Here is a 16087-nt window from a genome sequence, read left to right as displayed (position 1 = left end):
TCTAACTGGACTCCAGGCTAGTACTGAAAAATCTAATCAGAAGCCTATGGCTAGGGAGGTCATAAGCCCTAGAGGGGAAACTACTACTGTTGTCTGGCTAAATGGATATATAATGCCCACCAAACTTCCTTGCAAATACTTATGTTTATGTCCATATGTTAATGCAACTCTCACTTTTTAATTTATTACTTTTGTACTCAGTGCACTCTCACTTTTGATTAGAGAAGCTTCTCTTTTCAGATGGTGGTGACCACTGGGAAGACTCAAAACTCACAACTCACTAAAGTACTGAGAAAAAGTGGCAGTAGAGTGTTCAGCAATACGTGAGACGTCTCTATTATACCTCCAAGGCTCAGGGACCATTGCAGAAGAGGTGGCGGAAAGAATGTAAGAGCTGGACTGGAAAGATTACTTACTGGTTAAATACTTGCCAGCAAAACCTAAGGACTCACGTTTGATTCCCCAGTATCCACATAAAACCAGATGTACAAGGTGGTGCCCATAGATGGAATTTATTTGCAGTGGCTAGTGATCATGGTGCACCCATTCTCTTTTTCTCTCTATCTGCCTCTCTCTCTCTCTCTCTCTATTAAATAAATTAATTAAATATTTTTAGAAAAATATAAGATCCAAAACTCACATTAAAAAAAAAAAGTATTGCCAGGCACTGTGAGGTCATGGATATCGAGGTCAATTTCTGTCTGGACAGTTGTATGTAAGGAGTGGTACCCTTCCTTTGGCTCTTACATTCTTTCTGCCACCTCTTCCACAATGGACCCTGAGCCTTGGAGGGTGTGAGAAGTTTCAGTGCTGGACACTCCTCCGCCCCTTCTTCTCAGCACTATGTTGCTTTTGGGTCATCCCAGTGGTCATTGGCATCTGAAAAGAGAAGTGAGAGTAGCATTAACATATGAATATGAACAGTAAGTGTAGTGCTTTCAGGGCAATTTGGTGAGAATAATGTATGCATTTATCCGGACAAGAGCAGGCTTTATACCCCTATGTCTCATGAACTCATAGTAGGAGAAAAAGATGATGGCATCAAATTAAAAGAGAGACTAGTGGAGAGAGGGAGGGGATATGATGGAGAGCAGAGTTATGAAGGGGAAAGAGAGTGAGGGGAGGAAAATACCATGTTTTGTTGTCTGTAAGCATAGAAGTTGTCAAATATAAAAAATTAAGAAATAAAAAAAGAAAATATCAATAAAGGGATACAATTTAAAAAAAAAACAAAAACAAGAATGTAAGAGCCAGAAGAATGTGAGGAGTGCTTGCAATGCTGTCTTCCAGGCACAAGGTGGCCGTGGTGGTTTGAATTAGGTGTCCCCATAAACCCGTGTGTTCTGAAAGCTTGAGCCCAGCTGATGGCGATGTTGGAGGTGGAGCGTTGCAGGAGGAGGTGTTTTGCTGGGGCAGACCTGGAGTTCACGAGCCCCGAGCTTGCCGGCATTCGTTGGCTCACTCTCCTAGTACTGTTGTCCGCCTCGTGGTGGCAAGGAGATGATGCTCAGCCTCTGCTCGTGAAAGGCCCAAGAATTCAGAAGCCCAGAAATACTATCACGCTCCAAAGGGAGCTTAAGCGGGCCCCTGCATACCTCAAACTCCAGGCTTTACTCTCTGTTGGAGGCAAGTAAAGAATCCCTCTTCTCATTATATCAGAGCCCGCTCCTAATATAAAACTAGGTAAAAAAGGGCATGAGATAGCTCTCAAGGATGGGAAATGAGTAATGAAGTGAACCACTTATTTGGTTTCTGTAAATAGCCTGCACCATAAGCTGTAGCAGCCTGCCTCAGACCTCCAAGGTCATAGGAGACTGGTACCACACTCTGCTACTCCCACCCAAGGACCTGCGCAAATGCTGACCACCAAGGTCATAAGAGAATGATTGGTCCACGAGGGGCTTGAACAAATTAAACTAATTGGCTTAGAAACTATGGAGTGGCACAAACTGACTGGCTCGCACCCTGTGGGCTCCTGATATTAAAAAAATGATTGGTCTAATGCACAGGCTTTGTTAGAAACCCTATAAAAACTGTCCCGTTCCTGCATTTGGGGCTCTGCAGTCCTCTACCCCTGTGCGATGTACGACTATGGGCCCCAGTGCGCTTGGAATAAAATCCTCTTGCAGTTTGCATCAAGACCGCTTCTCGTGAGTGATTTGGGGTGTCGCCATATCCGGGCAGAGTGTGGGGTCCTCGTTTTGGGGGTCTTACACTCTCACCCTCTTTCCTCTGCCATCATGGAGCTTCCCCTAGAGATGGTGTAGCAGACAGCTTCGGGTTCGCTGACCAGGCACAGTTATGGAGGAAGGGATATTTATTGAAGTTTACAGATCCAGGGGATGTTCCATAATGGCAGAGGAAGGTGGCCTGCCTTCACAGGCCCAAGCAGAGAGAGAGAGAAAGAAGTGCAAGCCTAAAGCCACACTGCCCAGCACACTTCAGGAACTCCAGCTAGGCACACTTTGCATATCTTTAGATTGAAATCTGAAACCCATCACCACACCTTAAGATCCACCCAGTGACACTGCCTCCAGCCAGGTGGCTGCAGATGCAAACTATAAACAAATAAAAAACTGAATATATTGGGGGCCATCTATTTAAACCACCACAGACGGTAAGCCCTTTCCACCAGAAGCTGCTCTGGCTGGGAGCTTTATCCCAGCAACATGAAGGTAATTACAACAGCGGCCTTGATAGTCATAACCTCAGATAACTGCTGATGCCACCCACATAAGGCTTGCATAATAGGAAGAAAATGATGACATCAAAACAGAAGAGAGATTACTTGGAGAGAAGGGACTCAGTGAAGGGGGTATTTGTGAGGAGGAAAAGAGTGTGCTGGGCAGGGATTATGATCATGGTATATTATCTATATTTATAGATGTTGTCAATAAAAAGCTTAATAATGGGCAGGAGAGATGGTTTAGTGGTTAAGATGCTTGCCTGAGAAACCGAAGAACCTATGTTCTACTCTCTAGATCCCACATAAGCCAGACACACAAGGTGAGGCAAACTGACCAGGGTGTATATGCACACAAGGTGGCACACACTTCTGGAGTTCAATTGTAGTGGCAGAGGCTCTGGTGTGCCAATTATTTCTCTCTCTCACAAAAAAAAAACACATAAAAATAAAAAGTTTAAAAATGAAATTTAAAAATAGACAAAGGAAAAAAAATGCAATTTCTAAGATTCCCACCCCAATTCCCAAGCCCCCAGAGTGTGATGTTCTCAGGACTGAGGAGTATGCAGTTTCCCATCTCCAAGCAACCCTTCCGTCCCATCTACCTGGGGTCGGATGAAGCAGCGTTTCACTGTTATTTACTCTTTGGAAGCCCTTCCTCCACCAGGGATGGCTCATTCCAATTTGAGGTCATGAAATGAAAGATTTAGTGGGCAGGAATTTGCAGAAGGGGAAAAAAAGGGGGGGGGATGTAATTAGCTAGGTAAACAGGAAGCTAGAGTCTGGTTTGGAGATAAAATGACCCCACAGAGCCTGCAGGAGTGAGGGAGCTGAGCCAGCTGTTAACCAAAGTTCCCTCTCTGGAATTGGCTTGGAAGAGCAGCTAGGGGGAAGGGCAGAAAGTGGGCTTTGCAAGAGTTGAAACTTCCGGCTTCCCTGTCAGCTGCCTGGTTAGTGGACTCCTTCATATAAAGTTTAGCACCCGGTGTGGTGGCTCACGCCTTTAATCCTAGCACTTAGGAGGCAGAGTTAGAAGGATCGCCCTGAGTAAGAGGCCACCCTAAGACTACATAGTGAATTCCAGTGTGAGCTAGAGTGAGACCCTACCAAATAAATAAATAAATAAAATAGCAAAAGCTGTACTGCCTTTGGGCTGGAGAGATGGCTTAGTAGTTAAGTCACCGAGACCCTGGTACACCCATTCTCTCTGCCTCTTTATCTCTGTTAAATAAAATAAACAATTTTTTAAATATTTCATTTATTTGAGAGAGAAGAAAGAGGGAGAGAGAGAGTACACCAGTGTCTCTAGACACTGCAACTGAGCTCCAGATATATGCACCATTTTGCACAGCTGGCTTACACGGGTTCTGAGGAATGGTACCTGGGTCCTTTGGTTTCTTAGGCAAGTGCCTCAACCATTAAGCCATCTCTCTAGCCTGAAATATATATATATATATATATATATATATATATATATATATATATATATATATTGGTTTTTCGAGGTGGGGTCTCACTCCAGCCCAGGCTGACCTGGAATACACTATGGAGTCTCAGGGTGGCCTCGAACTCACAGCCATCCTCCTACCTCTGCCTCCCAAGTGCTGGGATTAAAGGCATGCACCACCACGCCTGGCAAATAAAATAATTTTTAAAGAAATAAAGCTTAGAGGTACACAAAATGCCACTGCAGTCCAAGGACTGGGCCCACAGGACTTGCCTAAAGGACACTACATTCTTTTACCTGTCACCCAAAGGTAATGGCCAAGATAGTAGATTCCTTTCTTTGTTCATTATTTCTCTTAAGCCTTAGCTTTTCTTTATCCATCCTCCTCTTCCTCCATACCATGTTCTGAGTAATAAATTAAAATGGCAACTTGGATCGATGTACTAATCTGTGACTAAATATTTAACAAGAGGGCAGAAAGGATTTACATTTTGATCTTCAAACACTGGAAAATAAATGCCCTCAGCTGCCAGCTTTTCGAATTGACAAGATGACAAGGGCAAAACAAAATTTCCATGCATTTGACCCCTCACGAGCTGAGCTATTATTAACAAGCGAGAACTCATGAAAATATACGTGGAAAAATATCAGATGAAAAATGACTGACATTAGGAATATTTTAAGGAGGTCAACTGGATCATGTATAAGGGAGGCCAATGATAAAACAGTATGACTTCATAAATTATAGAGTAGTAACACATATAACGTACATGCAAATGTTTGCTGCTCGTTTTATTTTTATTTGAGAGAGAGAGAGAGAGGGAGAGAGAGAGAGAGAGAATGAGAATTAGTGCCAGGGCCTCAGCCACTGCAATTGAATGCTAGACACTTCTGCCACCTAGTGGACACGTGCGACCTTGCATTTGTTTCATCTTTGTACTTCGTACATCAGGCTTACTTGGGGTCTGGAGAGTCCAACATGGGTTCTTGGGCTTTGCACGCAAGTGCCTTAACCGCTAAGCCATCTCTCCAGGCCCGCTACTCATTTTTAAGTCAGCAAATATTATCAAGTGACTGACTATCAGGTTGGACACAATAACACAATAAAAGATCTAAGTTCTGGGGCTAGGAAGATGGTTCAATGGGTAAAAAAATGCTTGCCGCACAAACATGAGGATTTGAGTTCAGTTCCCTAGTACTAATTTAAAGGCTGGGCATATCATGTTGCACGCCTGTAATCCCAGCCCTTGGGAGGAAGTGGAGACAGGAGAACACCTGGGACTTCGTGGTAAACTATTCTAGCCCAGTAAGTGAGCTCTAGGTTTAGCCAAGTGGCTCAAATATACTAGAAATCAACCTCTGCCCCCCCCACACACACACATGCACACACACACACACACACACACACACACAAATTAAAAAATAAAAAACCTAGGGTCCTTACCTTCAAGCACTCACCAGTTTGAAATATGTGAGAGGAACATTTTGGTGCCTAAGACTTAGCACAGCAAGGGTTCAACTAGTAATCAGAAGCAAATGCTGCCTTTGCAGTAGCTGTCACGGCAGAGGACACCCGAAATCGCACCTGTGAGCCGAGAATCCCTCCCAGAGGAAGTGGCACTAACTCGGGGTTTTCTGCAGACATAGGAGACCGACTGGCAGAGCAAACAAAATTTCCAGTTTGGAGTCCAAGGCTGGAAGGAAAGAATGGGAATGGATTGGGTGAGAAAGAACAGTGAGGGGCTGGGGATGGCTTAGCAGTTAAGGAGCTTGCTAAAGCCCTGGCGCAGCATTCTCATTCTCTCTTTCTCTCTCTCTTTCACACAAGAAAGTAAGTAAGTAAAATTGAAAAAAATAAAAAAGAACAGGGCTAGAGAGCTGGCTCAGCAGTTAAGGCGCTTGCCTGCGCAGCCTAAGGATCCTTGTTAAACTCTCCAGATCTCACGTAAGCCAGATGCATAAAGGTGAGGCAAGCGCAAGGCCGCACATGTCCACCAGGTGGCGCAAGCGGCTGTGGTTCGGTTTCAATGGCTGAGGTCCTGGTGCAACAATTCTTTCTCCCTCTCATGCACTGGAAAGAAAGAAAGAGAGAGAGGGAGAGGGGGAGAGGAGGAGATGGGGTGGGAGGCAGGGAGGCAGGGAGGGAGGAAGGAAAAGGAAGAAGGGAGGGAGGGAGGGAGGAACCGTGAGAGCAGTTTGATAAGACACTTGCATATTTAGTTATGGGTCCTAAAGGGGTTGGACTGTGCTAGATGCTCTGTACAGAGGTCCAGATGACCCGGCTCACTCTCTAGGGGTCTTGTGATTGGGACGGAATGGTAGCAGATGAGCCTGGGACTGTTGAACAAACAGAAGGCACCCATCCTGCAAGATTGTGGATGGTTGTTTATTTTATTTTATTTATTTGACGGAGAGAAAGAGGCAGAGAGAGAGAAAGAGAGAGAGAGTGAGAGAGAGAGAGAGAGAGAGAGAGAATGGGCACGCCAGGGCCTCCAGCCACTGCAAACGAACTCCAGACGCGTGCGCCCCCTTGTGCCTCTGGCTTACGTAGGTCCTGGTGAATCGAACCGGGATCCTTTGGCTTTGCGGGCAAGTGCCTTAACCGCCCAGCCATCCCTCCAGCTCTGGACGGATGTTTTTCATGGGTATCCCAATAATACCTTCCTCGGCAATCGTTACTATCTCACGGAGCGCCTCGGAAGTGCGAGACCGAGTAACTTCCTGCGGAGCCTCGCGCAATTCTGCACGGAAGCTGTTTTCTCTATTTGTAGATGGGGAGCGAAGCGCCGGGGTGCCTGCGATTGCACCGCTCATAAGACATGACGCCCGGATTTGCGCAGGCATTGATCTCCACGGCCCGGTAATTAGAAAAGCGTGGCGATAGCTGAATCCCAGCGCTACTTCACCGCCAGCGACTGCTGAAAATAACATCTTGCAATGTCTTGGGACCACCTTGTGCTCTGATGCCAAGGGACAGCTCTGTGGGGGTCTGCAGATGATTTATGCCTATCTGCTCTTCCAAGAGGCGACCACCTATGGTACCTCGCTGGGCAGAAGCTAGAGCCCAACAGTGTCCCACCGCATCCCACCCCCCCGCCCCCCTTAAAGCAAAGATTTCCCATTACTGTTCTGCAGAAAATGTCAGAAGCATCGTTCAACTATCCCAGGTTTTTTTTTTTTGGTAATTTTTCGTACGTTTTCACTCTTATCTGCTAGCACTTGCAAAACGACCAGCTCTTTCCTCTCTCTCCACAGAGCTTAATTTGCAGAGCGGTGCAGTCTCTCTATTATGTTCTTATCATCCTCTCCCTGTGGTCGCCAGAATGACAAGGATGACAAAAAAAAAAAAAAAAAAAAAAAAGGAACCAAAAATATTTGAAGGTTTCCTGAAAATCCACGGAAAGAGCCATCCGGAAAAAAAAAAAAAAAAAAGCCGGGAGGCTTCTGCTGCCCGAGTGACCTGGCGCAGGGCCAAGGGCGACTGGCCTCAGGCCCCCAAGGTCCACTCAGCAGGGACACCTGGCGAGAGCTCACTGGGGTCCCCCACACCTCCATTCCGGGGTGTTGGGGGCGGGACGTGGGCTTAACCGCAGGGTTAAGCAGCTCTAAGGTGCCAAGCAGTCCCACCTCCCGAGCAATTCCCATACCAGTGCCAAAATGAAATTTGGTACGCGGGCGGGGGGGGGGACCAGAGGTCAAGCGGGCCACCTATGGGATGGGCAGTGGGCTCTTCTCCCACCTCTTCCTCGCCCTCTCCACCCGCCAGGTGCCTGGAAGAGACATTTTCTTTTTCCCCCTCGCTCGGTGCTACGTCGAGCGCTGTGCCAAAGCAACTTCCAGGTCCCCGAGCTGCACTCTTCCACCTAGATGGCGCCCCAAACCCCGCCGTGGGTGACAGCTCGGAGCCTCCCCGTCTCCCCCGGAGGCAATGCCGCCCGGATCCCCGGCCAGCCGGCGAGGTGTCGGTTGGTGGGGTGCTGGTTTCCCTGCGAGAGACTCCCGGGCCGCCCAGGGGTTGGGGGGGGGGGATGGATAGCTGGCGGGGTGGGGGGTGGGGCCGTGGGGGATCCCCGCCCACCCGCTCGTCCGTGCCGGGGAATCCCCGCCCCCCGTGCCTGTCACTCCGGGCAGGCGGCTCCCGCCCCTCGGCTCCGGCGGAGGAGGGAATCCCCGCCCAGCCCGGAGGCTCGCTGGATCCCCGCGCGGCGGCGGCGGCGGCGGCGGCGGCGGCTGCTGCTGCTGCGGCTGCGGCGGCTGCGGCTGCGGCTCCGGCGTCGTCTCCCTTCCCCGAGCCGCCCGGCTCCTCCAGGCGGGCCCCGCGGCGGCGGCGGCGGCTCCCGGGCAAAGGCGCAGGCCGGGCACCCGGGGCGCGCGGGGCGGCGGCTGTGCGCGCGAGGAGCGACCCCCCACCCCAGGCTCCGCGAGCAGGTGAAGCGACTGCGGCTCTGCAGCCCCGGACTCGGGGGGGTTGGGGGGTGGGGGGGCTTCGGGAGGGCTCACCGGGTGGCAGCGGCGTGGTGACCCCCTTCCCTCCGAGACCGTGCGAGCTGGAGAAAGTTCCCTGACAGATCGGCTGCGAGGACACACCCCCCCCTTGCGCACACACACACACACACCCCAGTTCTAGCAAGGCGGTGAGTGAGGACACCCCACGTTAGGTGGCGCAAACTCCTCGTCCATCCTCCGGGAGGTAACGGGTGCGCGGGGTAACCGGAGACACACTTTTTTGGGTGTGTGTGTGTGTGTGTGAGCATTTTATTATAGACAGGGGTCAGGAGCCCGCATCCCAGGGTGTCAGCTGGTCCCCTCCTTAACCCGACTTGGGCACTCGTGGCCCCAGGTACACTGTCCTGGGGGAATCCGTCCTCCGGCGCGCTCCTGCCCTCAGGAAGAGGCACTAGGAAAAGGGGGGCGCTGCGAATAACAAGGACAGATTTGGGGGGGGCGCGATTACTGGCATCAGCCTGGAAGGTAAGGGACGTTCCAGTCGAGAAATCTTTCCACTCTGTCCCTTTGAAGTCAAAGTTCTCTCTCTCCCTTTCTCTTCCTCTTCCTCCTCCTTCTCCTCGCTGTCTGTCTGTCTGTCTGTCTGTCTGTCTCTCTCTCTCTCTCTCTCTCTCTCTCTCTCTCTCTCCTGCTTGTCTCCCTCTCACCGTCCCTTGTTTATCAAAGCACAAAGCTGAACTGAGTAGGGGACGATCAAGGACCCCTGGCAAGATGCTGGCCCTCGGCAGCCAGGATCTGCCAGGACACGTGCAGGGACCTTGATAAGGGACGCTGGGCTGTGAAGAGGACCAGGGCTGGCATGTGCTGGTGGCAGAAACCGGAGTCACAGAGGCCAGGACATTCCAGAGTCCAGACCTATGTTGGCACTGGAGGTTGAGCGGCATTGGAGGGGAGTGTGTGTGTGTGTGGGGGGGAACAAGCTCGGTCTTGCCTCTTCTCTCCTACCTAAGTAGGGTCCCTTGGGTGCATGTGTTTCCCCTAGAGAAATCATGAGGTGGTTGCTGAGCGACTGCAGAGAGTGCCCTGCCGTTTCTGGACAGCCCCCTCCCGCCGCTCCCCACCGTCAGGGGTGGCTTGGCCAGGGAGGTCTCCCACACTCTCTGCCCTGGCCTTGGGCTTCCAGTACTTGCTCTCACCGCTGGGCTGGCTTTTCTGGTCTCCCACTTCTGAGTGGGAGTCCAGTGGGTACAGGGTGGCAGGTGAGGTGTGGGAGGGGCTTCTTGAGGGGGTGGAATAAAGCATCTTAGAACAAACCCCTGGCTGTAGGTGGTGGTTCTGGCTCCAAGAGTTCCTTCCTCCATTGGGATGGGCCAAGTACGGCTGCTCCTAGAAAAGCCACATCGGTGTGATGTGTTGTGGGGGCAGGCTAGGGGGTGACAGGTGCTGGAAGGAGAATCCAAAAAAAAAAAAAAACATGTAAAGTGTATACATGAGCCTCCCTTGACATACTTAATATGCTCCTGGAAAAATATTAAATCATACTTTAAGTCTATCATTGGAATTGATTTTGGATGCGCTTACGACAGTTTACTATTTAAGGAAACTTATGATAATTTCCCTATTCATTTCAATCATTTTATTTTTGGAGCACCTGTGGTTTGCTGGGCCGACAGGTTCCAGGGGGATGTGCACAGAGGAAACGGCTTCTGTTCCTGCTGTCAGAATTTCAGTGTGCCAGGAGGGAAGTCTCTGGGAGGCTCTGACACAAACTAGCACACGCCTGGCTGGCACTAGATGCCCTGTGCTTAGTGGGTGAAGGGACACCAGAATGAATCCAGTGACTCCAGCATGGTCCCGATGAGACATTTCAGGAGGGTGAAGGAGAAAGACGTCCTTTCTGACCGCAGGGATCCGACAGGCTGTGTGCAGGACCTCGGTGGAGGAAGTGTGTGCTCAGTGGTGGCGGTGGACCCTGCCTGATCAGACAGGTGCTCAGGGGCGATCTCTTCTAGAGAACATTGGGGCTGGGGAGACGTGGGAGGCGGCAAGCCTACTGAGACCCACGGGCATGGAAGATCTGGGGTGTCGGGTGGCAGCTGCTGGGACTTGAAGGGTGTGCACAGGTTGGGCTTGGAGAAAAAGGAACGGACGTCAGGACACAGTGGATTCAATTAGGGACTTGGGCGGTTTGCACATTTGAAAAGCCGGAGATCTTTCCAGACTTCTCTTTCTCACTCATTATTTCTTGTAAAAATCTATCATGGCTCTGGGGACGGGTGGGATCGATTCCAAAAACGATGGGTCTTTTCAGACTTCTCTCTTGCTATGTTACGACGGATACCTGCAGACACAAGGCGGCCTCCTCTCCTGCCACTGTCTTCGCCTTGCCTTACGAAGCTGCTTCTCCAGCCTGGCAGCACAAGGGTTATCGGTTTTGGTTGCTTTTTTTGTTTGTTTGCTTGTTTCTGGTGGTCCTGATAAACCTGATGATGTTCTTCAGGGTCCAGCTGCCTGGCTACCTCTCTGGCTTTGCCACCATCAGGACACATCCAGCAATTCTTCCTTAGCTGCCCGTCTCCTCCGGGGATGGGAGTGGGAGAGGACTGGGTGGAGCACCCTCATCAGACTGCCGTGGCTCAGTTTCCCTCGGTCATTATCTTACTCGTGCCCAGATAACACCTGGACGACTGCCTCGGGATAGAAAGGAAGAAAGAAAGAGAGAGAGAGATAGGAAGGAAGGAAGAAAGGAGAGAGAGAAAGTGTGCTGGACATGGTAGAGTAATTCCAGCACTCGAGAGGCAGAGGTAGGAGGATTGCCCTGAATTTGAGGCCACCCTGAGACTGCACAGTGAATTCCAGGTCAGCCTGGGCTAGAGTGAAACCCTACCTCAAAAAAAAAAAAAAAAAAAGAAGAGGAAAAGAGAGAACTGTCCCAGGCTGATTGTATCTCGGGCCTCTGAGCCCTGAGCTGTAACCACAGGTCAGTGGGGCTGGCAAGGGAACTGGACTGGACTGGGAATATTGCCTTGGCCTAGAATCAAGTCATGGTGGAGGGGTCATCAGAAGGTGGCGCCAGGCCCCTCCCAGTGTACCACCCACAAAGGGGAAAACTCCAAAGAAAATGTACCCACAAAAGGTCAGGACCAAAGAGAGGCTGAACCCCGCGAAGAGCACAGGCTTGGCCACTCGACACTTTGGCCTGGTCCTGAGGTCTCCACAGTGCCTGAAGGGTGCTGAGGACTGATGCTACGCTACAGGGATGGGAAAGGTGGGCAGGCCCTAAGGGAGGGAGGCAGACAGGTAGATGGCAGCTGAAAAGGGCTGATGCCTGGGGAGTTGAAAGGTGAAGGCCGCTGAAAGAGTCTGAGAACAATTTGAAAGGTGGTCACAGAGCCAGGTCACAAGGGATCAAGGAGAACGCGATTGGCATGCTAGTGGAAATGGATTCAAGGGGATGGAGAGAACTCGGCACTTTGCATATCTTTAGAATGGAATTCCACAGTTATCACCACACCTTAAGGCTGGACCCTAAGATCTGCCAAGTGACGCCTCCTCCAGCCAGGTGGCTACAGATCTAAATTACAAACTTCAATAAACTTCTGAATAAATTGGGGGCCATCCATTGAAACTATCACACCTGTGAAACCTATGGACTCAGGTTTGACTCCCCAGTACCCATGTAAGCCAGATGCACATGGTGGTGCATGTGTCTGGAGTTCATTTGTACTGGCTAGAGGCCCTGGCATGCCCATTCTCTCTCTCTTTCTCTATCCCTCCCTCCCTCTTACTCACTCATAAATTAATAAATCAAATATTTTTAATACACTTTGTTTATATATTTGTTTGTGGGAGAAAGAGCAAGAGAGAGAGAATGGGTGCGCCAGTGCCTCCAGCCACTGCAAACGAACTCCAGATGCATGCTCCCCCTTGTGCATCTGGCTTATGTGGGTCCTGGAGAATCAAACTGGGGTCCTTTGTCTTTGCAGGCAAACACCATAGCCGCTAAGCTATCTCTCCAGCCCAGTAAATTAAATATTTAAAAATGGTTCACAGCGTTCGAGGTACACATGGATGTGGGTGGGGACCTGTTCAGCCTGTGTCCCAGGGTACCTGTGAATGCAGCCATATGCATGTAGGGGTAACATCATGTTGTAATGTCAAAGGGTTGGGCACCTCTGCTAGAGTGCTTTGAGTGTGTGGGGGGTTAGCATTGAAAGAAGGTTTACCAAGGAGAGTGCCCAGCTTCCCTTCTCCAGCTGTGTTGGGCAAGCAACAGAGATGTGGGAGAGAATGGAGAAGGTAGAATGGGGGTGTTTGGGAAGGAAGAGACCAGAGAGCAAGGGCTAGGGAGGAAAAAGGCTGCCTTCTGCCCTGCCTGGAAGTGGGGAAACAGCGCAGAGAGGCTCTGGGGAGCGGTGGCCCCGGCAGAGCAAAGAGTGGGGTGTTGTCCGCAAAACCAGAAAGGGTGTCTGCTGGAAGCTGCCCAACACCTCGCAACGAGGGGGCTTGGAAGGAGGAGGCCACAGTCCTGCCGCCCACCACGGGAGGTGAACCGGCACCTGGCACTATCGAAAGTTACCAGGAAGGGAAAGGAAATGTCCCCGGATTTGAGAAAGGGACTTGGCTGGAATGGCAGCAGAACAGAATTTCGCGCTGTTGTCAAGTCGTTGGAATCTCACACCCCTCCTTTGCTTGTGTGTAAAGATGTTCTTAAGAGGCGCCTAGATCTAAGCTCAAGCCACCAATGGCAGCGTGGTGAGGAATGAATGAATCTCTCCCCGAAGCCTGTGGGAGCCTCGTGGAAGTAGATGGCAAGGCTCGGAGCCCACGAGACCCAGGTTTTCTTCCAGCTTTGCATGGAAGGCTCTAGACAGCTCCGAGCCATCTTGGCCTTGTGGTTTCTACCTTAAGGAATCTTTCAGGGTATCTCCGTTTTATTTTATTTTATTCTTACTATTACTTTTTTATGGAAGGACAGGGTTTATTTCTGCTTGCAGTTTCTAGGGGAAACTTTTTAAAAATATTATTTACAGCTTCCATACTTACAGACAATAAACCATGATAAATCCCTCCCCCACTTTTCCCTTCGCAAATCCACACTCCATCATATGCCTTCCCTCTCTCCACTAGGCCCTCTTGAATTTTGAGGTCATCCTCTCTACCTCCCATTCTGAGGGCCTTGTTTATCTGTTCCCTTGTCACTGGGGCGCCATCTGCATTTTACTTCCTTCTTATGCAAAGATACAGCAGTTGCTGTGGGGCTCAAGCAGGGAAGGTCTGCATGATCGGCCTTGTCCACTGTGAGTTTGAGAGGACAATATATCCATACACCCCAATTCCTACCTTTGAGAAAGCTTAGGAGGAAAACAACTGGCCCCCATGCTCAGCTAGAACAAGAATGACAGCTTCCATTTGCTGGATCTAAGAACCCTCATCAATTTCCAAGCAGCTGTGGAAGATGTGAGGGGGTGACTAAACATCTGCATACCCTCTTGATTTTATTAATGGGTCCTTGATTCCACGTAGAGAGATTAAATAAACACTCTCACTTATTAGTGAAGAGGGGAGGAAACCAAGCATTTAAATTTATTTACTACTCAATTCAATAGATAGGGGCCAAATGAGATGAAATTTAAAAAAATAGTTTATTAACCATTTATTAGAGAGAGGCATATGGAGAGAGAATGGGCACGCCAGACGCTTCAGCCACTGCAAACAAACTCCAGATACACATGCCACCTTGTGCATTTGTCTAATGTGGGTCCTGGGGAATTGAACCTGGGTTCTTTGGCTTTGCAGGCAAACGCCATAACTGCTAAGCCATCTTTCCAGCCCCTGAAATGAAATTTTGGAAACATGTGAAGAACGTTTCTTCAGGAAAATAGAAGTCTAGGTTTTTTATTTATTTATTTATTTTTGGTCTCATTAAACCTTATTTTCCACCTGGGATAGTTTATGTCCAACCTTTCGACATTGAGGTGCGATGTCCTTGTCAGGCTCATTCCTAGCTAACCTGGATACATGTGGTTCACAGGCTGAGGGTTCAACATACCTGGTAGAACATAGCCTTTTGGGTTTATTATAGGTTACATATGAAAGGATAGGTATTTTATGCCATTTAAAACTTAGTTGTGGTGGAGCATGCCGGTAGAAAGTTACTGAAGAGGCGGAGGCAGGAGGATCAGAAGTTCAAGGCCAGCCTGGAGGGGAAAACAAAAACAAAAACAAACCTTTTAAGTTATATTGTAGAAATAAAGGAAGAAAAAAGGATGAGACTGGGTTCTAGGTAGAGGAAGAAATTTAAGCCAGGTAGATCATCTGAGTTGGCCTGAGTCTCTTTGTTTTCTAAGGGGCTCTATATGGACAAATGCGTTCCTGAAAACACCGGGAGCGTTTTTAGTTCAGAAGCCTGGTGGCTGCCCAGGTCTTTGGCTGTGTGATAGGCGGCTGAGCTGAGAGCTGGCTTGCGAAGGCATGGGTGTGTGGACCAGACACCTTTGTCTGTGAAATCTTTCCAGCTCCAGGAGGAGCCCACCCGCTGGCTGTGGCATCTCAGATGCCAGTGACACCTGCTCCACCTCACTTAGTCCCTATCTGACAGGCCTTGGCCATTCCACATGCTTTTCTTTCCTACCTGAGTCTATTCCAACTTGCAGAAAATCCAAAACTGAAGATTCTTAGCCTTCCTTACGTCAGTCTCATGAAAGCAGGTAGTAGTGACCATCCGGCCCGTGAAGTTTTGCTCAGACTGTTTTTAGGTGGACGTCTCTGTGACTCCCCAGGTTTTCTTGGACATACAGAGAGGTCTTGGAGAAGCAGGGCTGGGAATGGCTTTGTTGCACGTGGACTTATTTCGCACTTACCATTGTTGCAAGTTTGGGGTGAAATTCTAGAAAGGAGATGGGGGAGGATTTGTTGTGTGAAGCAATCTGAGATGCCTGAGTACTCACAGGAGGATAAAAAGGATTCGCAGCCTCTTAAGGGTCTCTGAATTCTTGGACCAGATCACTCACTTCATTGCTTTCAAGCTGAAGTCAATTTTGCCTCCCCCAGATAGGATCTGTTCAGTTTTCACTGCTTCCCGGGCAAGGACCTCTGGTGGCACATTTCCCCTTCGCAGAAAAGAGCTCCAGACAGGGTCCTCCGAGGTGCTTTGGCAGGAGTGGCAGCGGCGCTGGGCAGAGCCACTCCTGCCCTCGTTTTTATCAGCACTTGGACACCTCTAGTACTTGACTTCTCAAAGCACTAGATTTTCACTCCACTACCTCAAGCGAATCGTCCAAGATAAAACACAGTCTCCCTGCTGTTCTGGCCTCGCAGGAATGATCACCCTACTTTACTAAAAATAAAAAGGCGTTCAGATAATGCGGAAGGGGTCTGCACTGGGAGCAGAGAAATAACTGTGTTGTCAGTTCCCTGGCTGGTGCCCGCTCACTGGGCAGAGGATGGTTTAGGATGGTGCTGTACTTAGTTGGGGAGGGAGGCAGGGAACTGGGCTTCCTTGCAGGAAA

The 16087-nt window shown here is 49.6% G+C and overlaps 1 protein-coding gene across 4 annotated transcripts in view; it reads left to right on the top strand.

Annotated features, from left to right (window-relative positions):
* Nucleotides 1-8541: 8541 nt before the first annotated feature.
* Pdzd2 (PDZ domain containing 2) overlaps nucleotides 8542-16087 on the top strand; it is a 459739-nt gene continuing 452193 nt past the window's right edge. For 3 of the 4 annotated variants that reach the window (XM_045132784.1, XM_045132783.1, XM_045132781.1), the window contains exon 1: nucleotides 10548-10564. The gene's annotated coding sequence lies outside the window, so the exon portion shown is untranslated. Of the gene's footprint in view, nucleotides 8559-10547; nucleotides 10565-16087 lie in introns of those variants that run through there. The other variant, XM_045132782.1, reaches the window with a different exon arrangement.

This window comes from Jaculus jaculus, chromosome 13 (genome assembly GCF_020740685.1).
Source record: "Jaculus jaculus isolate mJacJac1 chromosome 13, mJacJac1.mat.Y.cur, whole genome shotgun sequence".
Classification (NCBI taxonomy): domain Eukaryota; kingdom Metazoa; phylum Chordata; class Mammalia; order Rodentia; family Dipodidae; genus Jaculus; species Jaculus jaculus.
This window is presented reverse-complemented; position numbering and strand designations above follow the sequence as displayed.